This window comes from Phyllobates terribilis, unplaced genomic scaffold (assembly GCF_046119375.1).
Source record: "Phyllobates terribilis strain yellow unplaced genomic scaffold, ASM4611937v1 Scaffold_3__8_contigs__length_932513732, whole genome shotgun sequence".
NCBI classification, from domain to species: domain Eukaryota; kingdom Metazoa; phylum Chordata; class Amphibia; order Anura; family Dendrobatidae; genus Phyllobates; species Phyllobates terribilis.
In genome coordinates this window covers 71,260,199-71,276,094 of record NW_027362763.1, presented here as the reverse complement: position 1 = coordinate 71,276,094, position 15,896 = coordinate 71,260,199, and positions in this window count along the sequence as shown.

Sequence of the window (15,896 nt, the reverse complement as noted above, 5' to 3'; positions counted from 1 at the left end):
AAAACATGAAAATTAATAAAACATAAAGTTTCTATGTTTTACCATCACCAACCACAAGTCTGATGTGTTTTTATGACTTTATTTTGTATTTTGGTTGCCATTTTTGAAAGTTATCTTGCAAAGTCTTTGAGAAAAACTGCAGAAAACACAACATAATAGACAACTTTAACATAATAATAACACTATGTAAAAAACAAACACAAACCAAAATACTGTGAATGTAGATACAGTACAGACCAAAAGTTTGGACACACCTTCTCATTTAAAGATTTTTCTCTATTTTCATGACTATGAAAATTGTACATTCACACTGAAGGCATCAAAACTATGAATTAACACATGTGGAATTATATACTTAACAAAAAAGTGTGAAACAACTGAAAATATGTCTTACATTATACGTTCTTCAAAGTAGCCACCTTTTGCTTTGAGGACTGCTTTGCCCACTCTTGGCATTCTCTTGATGAGCTTCAAGAGGTAATCACCGGAAATGGTTTTCCAACAATCTTGAAGGAGTTCCCAGAGATGCTTAACACTTGTTGGCCTTTTTGCCTTCACCATGCGGTCCAGCTCACTCCAAGCCATCTCGATTGGGTTCAGGTTTGGTGACTGTGGAGGCCAGGTCATCTGGCGTAGCACCCCATCACTCTCCTGCTTGGTCAAATAACCCTTACACAGCCTGGAGGTGTGTTTGGGGTAATTGTCCTGTTGAAAAATAAATGATGGTCCAACTAAATGAAAATCGGATGGAATAGCATGCCGCTGCAAAGTGCTGTGATAGCCATGCTGGTTCAGTATGCCTTCAATTTTGAATAAATCCCCAACAGTGTCACCAGCAAAGCACCCCCACACCATCACACCTCCTCCCCCATGCTTCACGGTGGGAACCAGGCATGTAGAGTCCATCCGTGCACCTTTTCTGTGTCGCACAAAGACACGGTGGTTGGAACCAAAGATCTCGAATTTTGGACTCATCAGACCAAAGCACCGATTTCCACTGGTCTAATGTCCATTCCTTGTGTTATTTAGCCCAAAAAAGTCTCTTCTGCTTGTTGCCTGTCCTTAGCAGTGGTTTCCTAGCAGTAATTTTACCATGAAGGCCTGCTGCACAAAGTCTCCTCTTAACAGTTGTTGAAGAGATGTGTCTGCTGCTAGAACTCTGTGTGGCATTGACCTGGTCTCTAATCTGAGCTGCAGTTAACCTGCGATTTCTGAGGCTGGTGACTCGGATAAACTTATCCTCAGAAGCAGAGGTGACTCTTGGTCTTCCTTTCCTGGGGCGGTCCTCATGTGAGCCAGTTTCTTTGTAGCGCTTGATGGTTTTTGCACCTGCACTTGGGGATGCTTTCAAAGTTTTCCCAATTTTTCGCACTGACTGACCTTGATATCTTAAAGTAATAATGGCCACTCGTTTTTCTTTACTTAGCTGCTTTTTTCTTGCCAAAATACAAATTCTTACAGTCTATTCAGAAGGACTATATGCTGTGTATCCATCAGACTTCTGCACAACACAACTGATGGTCCCAACCCCATTTATAAGGCAAGAAATCCCACTTATTAAACCTGACAGGGCACACATGTGAAGTGAAAACCATTTCCGGTGACTACCTCTTGAAGCTCATCAAGAGAATGCCAAGAGTATGCAAAGCAGTCATCAAAGCAAAAGGTGGCTACTTTGAAGAACCTAGAATGTAAGACATATTTTCAGTTGTTTCACACCTTTTTGTTAAGTATATAATTCCACATGTGTTAATTCATAGTTTTGATGTCTTTAGTGTGAATGTACAATTTTCATAGTCATGAAAATTCAGAAAAATCTTTAAATGAGAAGGTGTGTCCAAACTTTTGGTCTGTACTGTATCTTCATGCTGTACTTGGGTTATGCCTATAGCATTTCCACCAAACATTCCATAAAAGGGGTCAATAAGCGTTGTGTGTAAAAGTTGTTTTACACGTAAGCCTGACCTGATCTTCCCTGCTTAACCCTTTTATGACTGGGCATTTTTTGTTGAATGTTTTTTTTTTCTCCCTTTCTTACAAAAGCCACAACATTCCCATCTTTATCTTATTTTCTTATTTTACACCATTCCATTGTTTTTTCGGGTTTCTTTAATGGTGTTTAATGCACTGTAAAAATATTAATAATGCTAAAAATAATAATGTAAATTATATATAATAATACATTTGTGCTCAAAAGTTTACATAGTTTATTTTAACTACTGTGTTTTCTCTTTTGAAATCTTAATAACAACCAAAAACATACAAATGACCCTGATCAAAAGTTCACATACCCTGGTGATTTGGGCCTGATAACATGCACAGAATTTGACACAAATGGGTTTGAATGGCTACTAAAGGTAACATCCTCACCTGTGACCGCTTTGCTTGTAATCAGTGATTGTGCATAAAAGCTGAGTGAGTTTCTGGGATCCAGACAGACTCTTGCATCTTTCATCCAGTCACTGACGTTTCTAGATTGTGAGTCATAGGGAAAGCAAAAGAATTGTCAATTGAAAAGGTTGTTGAACTGTATAATTGCAGTTTTGAACCTTATAAAAACAGTAAAAAAAAATTATATTATACACACACACACAAATTATGTATACACACATATATATGTGTGTATATATATATATATATATATATATATATATATATATATTTTTTTTATTATTTGTTTTTTAACCGGTTTTATAATGTTCAAAACTGCCATTTTCTTAGATCCCTATTTTTTTTTCTCCCATTTTTGGGGGTGTTGAGCTGCAGTTTTTATTGGTACAATTTTGGGATTCCGATTGCTTTTTTTCAGAATTTTGAGGGGTTTGTGCAGTAATTTTAAAAATGGCTTGTAATTCAATATTTTCATGCCATTTATAATTGGGTTACTTACTTTTATATATTGATTTAATAGATTTGACTATCCCAAATATGTTACAAGAAACAAAAAAAACTTACCAGCACCTCAGAACAGATTAAAGCAAGTGTGAACAGGTGCAAACTGCAATGGCTTCATAATATGCATCTATAAGAATACAGCAGCCTCTGTAAGTGTTAAGATGTGCAAACGTTGACTATATGATATTTGGATGGTATAACTGCTGTATAGAATATACTTATAAAAATGAAGGCATTTAGTGCATAAATTCTCCAATTCTTAAGAGCCCCTCAGCCGTGACAAGGTGTCCCAACAATAAAGATTACTATTTTAAAGCAGTATTGTAGCCTAAATTCAGCATCTTAATTATGAGACAGCAGTGATCATAGATATCTCCAGTGGCTGTATAACACAGCTGGCGCACCTAATCCGGTGTAGAGCATACTGATATGTTATATGTTGAGAAAGAGTTAAACCTTAAGGTTAAGTTCCCAAAATCAGCTTTTGGTGAATTTTTTTTACTCTGACTATTTTTGCAGCGCAAAAGGAATCCATGATACAGATACAGTCTTACAGTTCCAGCAAAGTGGATGGGATTTATGGAAATCTCACACTGGCAGGACTTGAACCCAGCAACTCTTGTGCACCAGGCAGCAGCTCTTCCCATTGAGCTATTCAGCTTGCTGGACAGTTCCTGACTAACTTAGATTCTAGTACCTGTATTGTTAATGAGCAGCTCCATCCTATGTTGTTCCTAATTGGCTTCATCCTGATTGAACACTCTATTTAAACCTGGACTGGCACCTCCTTCCTTGTGAGATTATTGAGCTCCCAGCCTCTAGTTAAGCTCTCCTATCTTCTGCTGATTCATACTAGATTATACTGCTTTTCTGTGTACCGATTCCTGGCTTCTGTGACTATGCTATATGCTCAACCCTTCGAGATTATACTGCTTTCCTGTGTACCAACTCCTGGCTTCTGTGTCTATGCTACATGCTAAACCTTTCGAGATTATACTGCTTCTCTGTGTACCAATTCCTGGCTTCCCTGACTATGCTACATGCTAAACCCTTCGAGATTATACTGCTTTCCTGTGTACCAATTCCTGGCTTCCCTGACTATGCTACATGCTAAACCCTTCAAGATTATACTACTTTCCTGTGTACCAATTCCTGGCCTCTGTGACTATGCTACATGCTAAACACTTCAAGATTATACTGCTTTCCTGTGTGTTGATTCCTGGCTTCTCTGACTATGCTACATGCTAAACCCTTCAAGATTATACTACTTTCCTGTGTACCAATTCCTGGCTTCTGTGACTATGCTACATGCTAAACACTTCGAGATTATACTGCTTTCCTGTGTACCAATTCCTGGCTTCTGTGACTATGCTACATGCTAAACACTTCAAGATTATACTGCTTTCCTGTGTACCAATTCCTGGCTTCTGTGACTATGCTACATGCTAAACCCTTCAAGATTATACTGCTTTCCTGTGTATTGATTCCTGGATTTCCTGACTATGCTACTAACCCATGCTGTCCCTAGTGGTTGAAATATCACTACTCCAACCCAGGTCATTTCCTAACACATACCCACTGTACCTTTTTTATTCTTTTTTATTTATTTTCTATTCAATTTCTCTTGTGGGTATGCTGAGTTTTATGTGTGGATTTTCCCCTGTAGACTTGCATCAGATGGGAAAAATCCACAATTAAAAAAAAAACACATGCATTTTTAATGCATTTAGACACATGTAATTTGCATACAACTTTATCAATAAAGTTTTATCAAAGCCAAATACCAGAAAGTATCAAAGACAAAGCAGGTTTATTTTAAAGGGATCTGTCCCTAGGTTTTTGCTGCCTCATCTAGGAGCAGCATAATGCAGGAAAAAAGACCCTGATTCCAGTAATGTATCACTTTGTTTCACTATTGCTGCACCCAGTAAACTATCAGAGTTTTTAGATGTAGCAGACCTCAGAAAGCTATGATTAGCAGCTTTCTGTGAACATTATATATTGAGAATAAGCTGCAAAATAGTGCTGGGGGTGTGATTGGATTTGAAGACATGCAGGCAGCTAGTCTGGCAGTGATAATTTCCCGCTGATAAAACACTTATTGTATTGAAACAACAACAACAACACACAGCCTAATATGTGAAACATCATGAAAATCAGTGTCTAAGCCCCTACCTCATGCTGCCCTCAGATTATGTGACGCTCGCAAGCCCTAACCTGGGAGATGGGGGACTCGGAGCCAGGTCCTATGTTGTCAATGGGGTGCAGCCGTGGCCCGGACCCACTCCATGCCCAGGGCCGTCACATTAAAAAGGATAGTACGGGCTTATCCGGGTTGAATGGCTGATCTCGACTACGCCACCTGTGGCACCTGGTGAAGGCCACCAGCGCTGCTGCAGTCCTCTGAGGCGGGATGTTGTGGCAGCCGTCGTTGTTACTACTCCACACAGGCGGAGCAGGGCCTGAGGGCAGAGGGACAGGATAACGGGGGTTGTAGTGAAGGAAGTCTGGTGCTACATAGTGCGGTGTAGTGCAGAATAAAGAGTCCGGAGATCATAGGGGTTAACTTCCAGGGTCTTTACTCACGTTGAAGAGTACAGCTTCAAGGCTTCTCCCTGCTTCTCGCTGAGTTCTTTGGTCACCAGAAACGGGGGTCTGACAACCTCCGAGTAAGTCAAGTGTTCGATCAGGACCCCGCACCAGAGTGTTCCTAGACTTCAGACCGGATGCCTTCCTGTCTGTGTCTGTGTGAATAGGCCGGGTCTCCCTCTGGACTTCGCTCAGAAAAAGGGTACGGGTGGCAGCTCTGCTCCTTCCGTTACCCGGTGGGATCCGCTGGGCCTACCGGGCTTCCCTGACCAGGACGTAGAGTAGCAAGGTCAGGTGTCGGGGGCCGGTACCCCTCTTGCAGCCGGAATCCCTCTGAATAAATCAGCATAGCGAGGACAGGTGGCATATACTGCTCCGTCTGCATCCCCCTGGGATCCATTTGCGGTGAAGCTATACTCTTAAGCTCCAGGCCTTCTTGGTCATGGTCCTTGACCGGGTTGAGACATATGTTAACTCGAACCTGCCCCTCGACCCAAGGCCAGGGTAAAAGGGCCGTGTCTCCATCTGCTTCAGGTCCACACAGGATCCACGTTCAGGGTGGGAGATCACGATCAAGGAACCCACAGCCAAGATGGCTGTGTATTAAATATGAAATATTAAGTGTCACCTAAATGTGAGTCCTCCACCCTCACCCACTACTTGGTTCCCCCAATCTCTTGGTTCCCCAGTCTCCCAATTCCCAGTAGGGGCAGCAGCGAATGCATAATAGCCCCCTCTGGTGGGAGAAGTGTGGTGTTGTATGTGGAGGTAGGGTCCTCCACATACAACCCCATTAAAGAGGTGCAGCATCCCTGTGGCAGTCGAACCCTCAGGGGCACCACAATTACATAGCAAAAGCCCTGCATAAAGATTCTGTTTAAAACATGACAGATCAAAAAGGGTGTAAAAATGGAGAGTAAAAATTGTGATAAAAATGCATGTTAAAAAGCGTACCCTAGAACGCAATAAAAACACACAAGTAATCCAATTTACATGATACAGTAGGTGCATAAAGGCTGCAGGACATCGGCAACATCAAAAACTGACCAAATACTCATTATAGGAACGCAACCTTAGTCACTGGATAAGAAGCATATAACAAACAAAAAATATCCACAACACACTCTCAATTGTAAGTAGCACGGTCCACAAGAAAGGCCAGAATCTGCTGACCCATATGTGTAGTCCCAAACAAAAAATTGATGGAAAGCATTAACCAGAGGTAGAACATATGGACAAAAATCCTTTATTGCTCCATGCACATAACAAATCAAAGATTTGACCATTCATGTCTTTCTCAAACTTGACTTAAAAGATCTGAACTTTCAAAATGTTGTTTTTTTTGTGCATGAAGCAATAAAATATTTTTTATAAAAAATTTCTACCCCTGATGAGTGCTGTCCATCAATTTTTTGTTTCCATAGACACAATTTTGAATCTACACAACAAAATATGAGATCCATATAGTTACATCATGTGCACAATCACTTCCTTTAGAAAACTTGGATGCCTAGAGCCTCCCTAAGCAGCCCAAAGGACTTACCTGCCAAAAGAAACAGAGTAGATCATTGAAAATTTTGCTTCCCTGGACCAAAAATGGAACGTCATTGCCCCCAGTATGGCTGGAGACTAGAGAAATAACTTTTGCTGAAGTTGTGGGGGTTAAAGAACGTAAGTCTACATAACTAAGTATTTTTTTTTTGCCAGTAACTTGCATCTGTAATTTTTTTTGTTTCATGTCAAATAACCCCTAAACTCCATCACTATTTTGGCAGTGTATAGCGGTATCATTTAGAATTTGAATGTCAGTTTTACAAAGGTATTCAAATATTGCAACTTCTTTGTTGGTCTGCTATGCCAACCACAACCTGTGGACAGGACTTGCATATTTTTTGTGTGAGAAAGCAGATGTACAGTATGTAATCCTATATAGTTATGAGCGAGCATGCTCGTTACTGCTCGCCCGAGCAACTCACTGCTCTAGATGCTCGGCGCTAGCCGAGTATTTCCGGGCATGCTCGGCGGGAGCTTGAGTCCCCTCCCTGCATGTTTGGCGCTCTTTAGAGAGCCAATCAACATGAAGGGATTATCTGTCACACACTGTAATGCCGCAGCCATGTTGGTTGTGGCATTACAGTGATTGCCTGGCCCTACAGAGTCATCAGGAGAACGCCGACATGCTCGTCACAGTCTACCCCGGAAACAGGAGGAGTAGGGAGAGATGCTGCTGAGCTAGGGAGAGATTTGGTTGCTTATTATTTAGTATAGGTATACCACAACATCTATATACAGTGGGTAGGAAAGTATTTAGACCCCTTTAAATTTTTCACTCTTCGTTTCATTGCAGCCATTTGGTAAATTCTAAAAAGTTCATTTTTGTTTCTCATTAAAGTACACTGCACCTCATCTTGTCTGAAAAAAAAAAGAAATGTAGAAATTTTTGCAAATGTATTAAAAAAGAAGAACTGAAATATCACATGGTCTTAAGTATTCAGACCCTTTGCTCAGTACTGAGTAGAAGCAGCCTTTTGAGGTAGTACAGCCATGAGTCTTCTTGGGAATGATGCAACAAGTTTTTCACACCTGGATTTGGGGATCCTCTGCCATTCTTCCTAGCAGATCCTCTCCAGTTCCGTCAGGTTGGATGGTGAATGTTGGTGGACAGCCATTTTCAGGTCTCTCCAAAGATGCTCAATTGGGTTTAGGTCAGGGCTCTGGCTGGGCCAGTCAAGAATGGTCACAGAGTTGTTCTGAAGCCACTCCTTTGTTATTTTAGCTGTGTGCTCAGGGTAATTGTCTTGTTGGAAGGTGAACCTTCGGCCAAGTCTGAGGTCCAGAGCACTCTGGAAGAGGTTTTCATCTAGGATATCTTTGTACTTGGCCGCATTAATGTTTCCTTCAATTACAACCAGTCGTCCCATCCCTGCAGCTGAAAAACACCCCTATAGCATGATGCTGCCACCACCATGTTTCACTGTTGGGATTGTATTGGCCAGGTGATGAGCAGTGCCTGGTTTTCTTCACCCATACTGCTTAGAATTATCACCAAAAAGTTGTATCTTCACCTCATCAGACCAGAGAATCTTATTTCTCATAGTCTGGGAGTCCTTCATGTATTTTTGAGCAAACTCTATGCAGGCTTTCATATGTCTTGCACTGAGGAGAGGCTTCCATTGGACCACTCTGCCATAAATGCCCGACTGGTGGAGGGCTGCAGTGATAGTTGACTTTGTGGAACTTTCTCCCATCTCCCTTCTTCATCTCTGGAGCTCAGCCACAGTGAACTTGGGGTTCTTCTTTACCTCTCTCACCAAGGCTCTTCTCCCATGATTGCTGTGTTTTGCTGGATAGCCAGGTCTAAGAAGACTTCTGGTGGTACTAAACTTCTTCCATTTAAGGATTATGGAGGCCACTGTGCTCTTAGGAACCTTGAGTAATGCAGAAATTCTTTTGTAACCTTGGCCAGATCTGTGCTTTTCCACAATTCTTTCTCTGAGCTCCTTGGGCAGTTCCTTTGAGCTCATGATTCTCCTTTGGTCTGACAGGCACTGTGAGCTGTGAGGTCTTATATAGACAGAACATTGAAAAAAGATAGCACTCACCGATCTTCTTATTAAAAGTAGTGTTGAGCCACCCCCGTAGTGTTCGAGTTCGGTTCGGTTCGTCGAACACCCGTGTGTTCGTCGAACTGTTCGTCGAACACCTTCGAACACCGTTAAAACCAATGGCAGGCAAACAAAAACACATAGAAACACATAGAAAACACCTTCAAAGGTGTCCAAAAGCTGACAAACTGCTCAGAAGACACAACTAACACATGGAAAAGTGACAAGTACATATAGTTATGCGAAAAGAAAAGAGGTGGAGGAGTAAAAGGAGGGGGAGACACAAATATAGGCATGTCATGCCCTTCTAAAATCCAAAAAGTGAGAAGCCGACACGTTCAGTCCGCTCCTGCCCGTGCCACCTCCGTGTCGCCGGGTTTGTGCCAGAGCCGCGGTGAACCCTGACGGCCAGCCCCCCTCTCCCAATACTGGTGCCTGTCCGCTGGTGGGTCGAGCGAGCCTCCCTGTGGTGGAGGCAGCTCTAAGCTTTTTAATTTAAATTGTCTCTCTAATTTGAATGAATACACTTTAATTCCATTTACAAGGATCTATTGGAGGGCAAGTCTCATGCCAGCAGCCGCGTAATTCCAGCTCCAGTAGCATCCACTAAAGCTGCTGCAGTTAAAAAGCTTTTATAAGGATCGAGCTCGGCTGTCCACCGCAAGGCATCCTACTGCCAGTCCCAGCCCCTCTGCCTTGGGGTGCCTCCTGATGCTCTTCACTGAGTATCCCGTGGTCCCGAAGCATTTCCTTTGAAAAAATTAAGTGTCCAAACTACAGGTGGTGTAGCTTGCTTAACAGCCGGGATAATCCGCTGACTAGCAGACACTGCTACTAGGCACAAAGTATTTCCTGGGCTAGATGCAGTTAAAAATTTGTAATTAGATACTCTCGTTGGATGCTGAGAAAGCATTCCATAGAGTCTCCTGGCACGCCATATATGATTCTCTTAAAAAGCTTGGGGTAGGGGTCTAGGGGACCCTTTTATAGCCAAAATCATGGCCCTGTATCACAATTCGTCACCTAGGCTGAAGATAAATGGAACTGTAGCACCCTGAGGGCTCGGTTGCTACAGAGGTATTGCACCTCACCCAGAGGTGTGATATCTCACTCTCAGGTAAGGATGGAGTGTGGATCAGGACCCGACACCTGCATGCATTACACCACATTACCGTGGGGCAGGGCGACCAATATGCCTCTGAGATGGGCACGACAGTCCCTGTCCCTGGCTGGAGTGGGGGGAGGGAACACTGAGGAAGGGGAACCCTGTAGTGCAGGAGCAGGGAGGAAGCAGTTCCTGGGTGCATTGAGAAGGGAGTATAAAAGGTGGGCACCATCTTAGTTCAGTGCAGAGAAGTCTGAGCAGAAGTGGCAGGGAGCAGGGGCTCTGCATGAGCTCTGCTCCGGAGGCGGGCCTAGTAACAGAGGCCCAGGCCTGGAAGAGGGAGAAGGAAGGAAGAGGAGCGGAGAAGGCTCCAGGAACGAGGAATGAAGGGATCCCAGGGGTGCGGACGGGCGAGTCGCCACCGCACGCCCGAATCCACCTGCGTGGAGGGGTCAGGCCAAAGGGGGAGACCGGTCCCCGAAACTAGTGGAGGCAGGAAACGACCCTCAGCTAGAAACCGGAGGCTGTGACATTTTATGTGGCGCAACCCCTCGCTACACCCGCTAGGAAGGCACCACATAGGGTCAGGGAAACTGGCGCCAAGTTTACCAAGAGGAGGCCCGAGGCAGCCGGACAGAAGGGTTGGTAAGAAAGGCCAGACAAAGGACACAAAAAGGGGGTCCTGTGAAGCGCTCCAAAGTTAACTGGGAGTTGTATGAGCCCCTCACCTGGTGAGCACAGTACGACGTGGGCAGCCGTTACCTGCAGACATGGTCTGGATAATAAGAACTGTGAGTAAAGGCCCTGGACTGCATCACTGACTCCGTGTCGTTACTGCTGCTGCCCTGCACCATCACCCCCATCCTCCGCATACACTGCCCTGAGGCTATACTCCTCCCGTGGGGAGTTATGCTACGCTCTGCTGCACCCACAACACCAGCCTCAGCGGTCTGCCCCGCAGCGGCGGTTCACTCTGACCGCAATCCACGGGTGGCGTAGTCGGACATTTAAACATCAAAACCACATAAATAGTTCCGCCACTGGTTTGACCACCCTGAGCCACGGAACCGGCTCGCCGCCACGAAGACTACAACCACCAGCATCCACCAAAAAGGGTCCGGCTCCGGGTGTCCCAAGGCCCAGGGGGTGCATCAGAACATTTTCATCACCTTTCACAATCACCAATGGGACAAGGCAGGGATGTCCTCTGTCCCCTCTCTTATACATCCTAGTGACGGAGCACCTGCTCTCATCAATTCGCCATAACCCCAATATTAGGTGGATTGAGGTGGGAGGCACCGAGTACAAGTGCTCTCTATTTGCTGATGATGTCCTAGTATATATCACTCAATCACTTATATCCATCCATGCTGTTATGGCTGAAATAGATCACTTTGTTACATGGTCAAATTTTAAAATCAATGCAGCGAAGTCTGAGGCCCTCGATGTCTCCCTCCCCAAATCCATATAGGATTCCATCCAGTCCAACTTTCCCTTTGCCTGGCCCTCACAGGGTATCAAATACTTAGGAATTCCTATTCATAGAGACCTCTCCCATCTATGTTATCTTAATTTTGGGCCCTTTATTGAACAACTCCATACAGACCACGGTTGGCAAGTTAGAACTGTAAGATTCACTACGTGAACCACTGGTGTTTTGTGGAAAAGCACATGTACACTGTGTTCCAAATTATTATGCAAAAAGTGTTTAGGAGTGATAAGGGAAGAATTTGTTTGTTTGTCAGTTAAACTCATTGATGGTGATGTGTGTCAGGGCTCTTTATATCACTGTAAGCAATTGCAGACACCTGTGCTAATTAGTTTGGCAGGTGTGTCCAATGAAAGGCAAGACTACTTAAGAAGGCTGTCTCACATTATTAAGCAGCCTACATTTTCTGCCAAAATGGGAAAGAAAAAGGGTGTGTCGGCTGCTGAGAAGCAACAAATTGTGGAGTGTTTAGGTCAAGGCATGACTACAATCAACATTGTGCGATGATCAGGATGAAGTGTCTTGGCAATCAAGAAGTATGTAGCTGATTCACAGTACACACGTGTGCGTGCTGATAAGGGCAAATTGAGGACTCTTTCCTACAGGCAATTACGTCAGGTTAAAAGAGCAGCGGCAAAAAAGCCTTGTCATAGCAGCAGACAAGTTTTTGAAGCTGCTGGTGCCTCCAACGTCCCCCGAACAACAAGATGCAGGGTCCTTCAGAGGTTTGCAGCTGTGCATACGCCATCCTGTCGACCTCCTCTATCCACTTCACACAAGCAGAAACGGCTCCAGTGGGCTAAACATTACATGAAGACTGATTTCAAAACTGTTTTGTTCACGGATGAGTGCCATGCAGCGCTCGATGGTCCAGATGGATGGAGTGGAGGATGGCTGGTTGATGGACACCCCACGCAAACACGGCTACAGCGCCAACAAGGAGGAGGTGGAGTAATGTTTTGGGCTGGAATCATGGGGAGAGAGATTGTCGGCCCCTTTAGGATCCCTGAAGGCGCTAAAGATGAACTCCATAATGTATGTGGATTTTCTCAAACAGCACTTCCTGCCATGGTTCAAGAAGAAGAACCGTGTATTCACAGCAAGATCATTTTTTTGCATGATAATGCACCATCTCATGCTGCACATAAAACATCTGCATCTCTGGCTGATATGGGCATAAAAGGGGACAAACTTATGGTGTGACCCCCATGCTCCCCTGACCTCTACCCCATTCAGAACCTCTGGAGCATCATCAAAAGGAGTGTCTATGATGGCGGGAGGCAGTTCACATCTAAGCAACACCTCTGGGAGGGTATTCTGTCCTCATGCAAAACAATTGAAGCAGAAACCATCCAAAACCTGACAAATTCAATGGACGAGAGAGTTCAGAAGCTCCTTTCGAACAAGGGGTCCTATGTGAAAATGTAACATCACCTAGAATAAAGTTTTGAGTTGAAAACTGTTTGATTTCAGTTTCTAATAACCTGCTAATGGTTATAATTTCAAAAATGACCATTTTTTTGGTCTTTATTAAAATGAAAAGGTTGATCGAAAAGTTTGGGGGATCTAAGAGTGTGGCAACCCAGTAGTCATGATTACTTAGAATTCTGACAATATGAGGGTCATGTTGCAGGTAGTGCAGCAAGAAGGCACTTATGTGTCTTGCGCATCTCGGAGCCCCAAAATTATTTTCCGGGCTAGATGCAGCTAAAAATTATTATTAATTTTAAATCTGGTGGAGCTTAGTATAGATGGCCTAATAGGATCAGTGCTGGACACTGCTACAAAGCCCAAATTATTTTCCAGCCAAGATACAGATAAACATGATTAGTAATTTTAAATCTGGTGGAGCTTATTATAGATGGCCTAATAGAATCAGTGCTGCACACTGCTACAAAGCCCAAATTATTTTCCAGCCAAGATACAGATAAACATGATTAGTAATTTGAAAGCTTAAAACGGTTGGTAGGGTGATTTTAACCAATCATCAAGCTTTTACTCTCCCCAGGATGACACAGGGGTAGAAAAGTCTTTTCGGATCCATGATTTGTTCATCTTTATGAACGTGAGTCTGTCTACATTATCAGTGGAGAGCCGCGTGCGCTTATCTGTCAGCACACCACCAGCAGCGCTGAACACACGTTCAGACAGAACGCTGGCTGCGGGGCATGACAAGATCTCCAAGGCGTAAGTGGCTAGCTCCGGCCATTTATCCAGATTGGAAGCCCAAAAAGAGCAAGGGTCCAGTGACACAGTCATGGCTTCAATGTTTACTTGGAGATACTCCTGTACCATCGTCTCTAGGCGTTGACTATGTGTCAGACTTCTTGTCTCCTGTGGCCTTGCAAAGGATGGGCTAAAAAAGTGGTGAAATGATTCCGCAAAATTGATGTTACCAGCAGATACTGTGGTTCTGTTATGGTTTGAGTGCTGAACACTTGACGGTCCCACGGTTGGCAAGTTGGAACTGTGAGATTCACTACGTGCACCACTGGTGTTTTGTGGAAAAGCACATGTAAGATTCTGCAACAGTCTCTGCTGATACTCCTGCATGCGTGCATCCCTTTCTATGGCAGGAATAATTTTGGCAAATTTACTTTTGTACCGGGGATCTAACAGTGTGGAAACCCAGTAGTCAGGATTATTTCTAATTCTCACAATTCGAGGGTCATGTTGCAGGTAGTGCAGCAAGAAGGCACTCATGTGTGTTGCGCTTCCAGGAGCACCAAGTCCCTGTTGTGTTGGTGGCGAGGTAACAATCATGCTTCCTTCCTCTGTCCTCTCCCCCCAACCTCGCACAACAGAAATGTGATCAAGGTCTCCCTCATCTGATGAGTCTTCCATCAGTTCGTCCTCCACTTCTTCCTGGGCTCCTGCACCTTCCTCACTAGTTTGGCTGCTACCATGCGCCCTGGTAAAACCATCTCCCCCACCCTCATATGCCTGCCGCCTTGGTGCTGCCGACCGTCTGGACCTTGCAGATGATAGCCCTTCCGCATACAACTCCTCCTCCTCTACTTCCTCCACCTCCTCTTGTGCCACCACCTGACTCCGAATTCTGTTTAACATGTGCTCCAGCATGTAAATCACCGGAATAGTCATGCTGATAATGGCATCATCAGCACTAAACATCTTCGTCGCCATTTCAAAACTGTGCAGAAGGGTGCATAGGTCCCTGATCTGAGACCACTCCTCCAGCGTGATTTGCCCAACCTCTGGATCTCGTTGGCCCAGGCTATACGTCAGAACGTATTGCACCAGGGCTTGTTGGTGCTGCCACAGTCGCTGCAACATGTGCAGAGTTGAATTCCACCGGGTAGGCACATCGCATTTTAGCCGGTGAAGTGGCAGGCCCAACGACTTCTGTAGAGATGTAAGTCACTGAGCTGCGGGATGCGAACGGCGAAAGTGAGTACACAGCGACCGTGCCCTCTGCAGAAGGCCATCTAGTCTGGGATAGTGGGCTAAAAATTGCTGGACAACCAGGTTCAACACGTGAGCCATACAAGGCACGTGTGTGACATTGCCCCGGCGAAGGGCCGCACCCAGGTTTGCAGCATTGTCGCACACGGCCTTCCCTGGCTTCAGGTCCAGTGGAGACAACCATTCATGAAATTGGTTCTCCAGAGCTGACCACAACTCCTCAGCTGTGTGACTCACATTTCCCAGACATTTCAAAGTAAAAACCGCCTGATGACGTTGAGCCCTACTGCCAGCATAGTAAGGAGGTGTGCAGGATCCCTTCTGCGCAGTTAGAAAGCTTGTGGCATGACCAGACAGGCTTTGGGTGCAGGTGGAAGACCGAGAGGAGGTTGAGGAGGCAGAAGCAGTGGAGGAACTTTGACATAAAGAGGATTGACGCACAACTCGTGGGGACGGCAAGACTTGGACAGCAGCCCCTTGTCCTGCTGTCACCATAGTTACCCAGTGCCCAGTCAGCGACATGTAACGCCCCTGTCCATGCCTACTCGTCCAAGTGTCTGTGGTGAAATGCACCCTGTCACACACAGAGTTTCTCAAAGAAGCGGTGATGTTGTGTGCGACATGCTGGTGGAGCGCAGGCACACCTTTCTTTGAAAAGTAGTGCCGACTGGGCATCTGGTACTGGGGCACTGCGACGGACATAAGGTCTCGAAAATCCTCTGTGTCCACCAGGCGGAAAGGCAGCATTTCTGTAGCCAAGAGCTTGCAGATGGTGAAATTCAACCTCTTA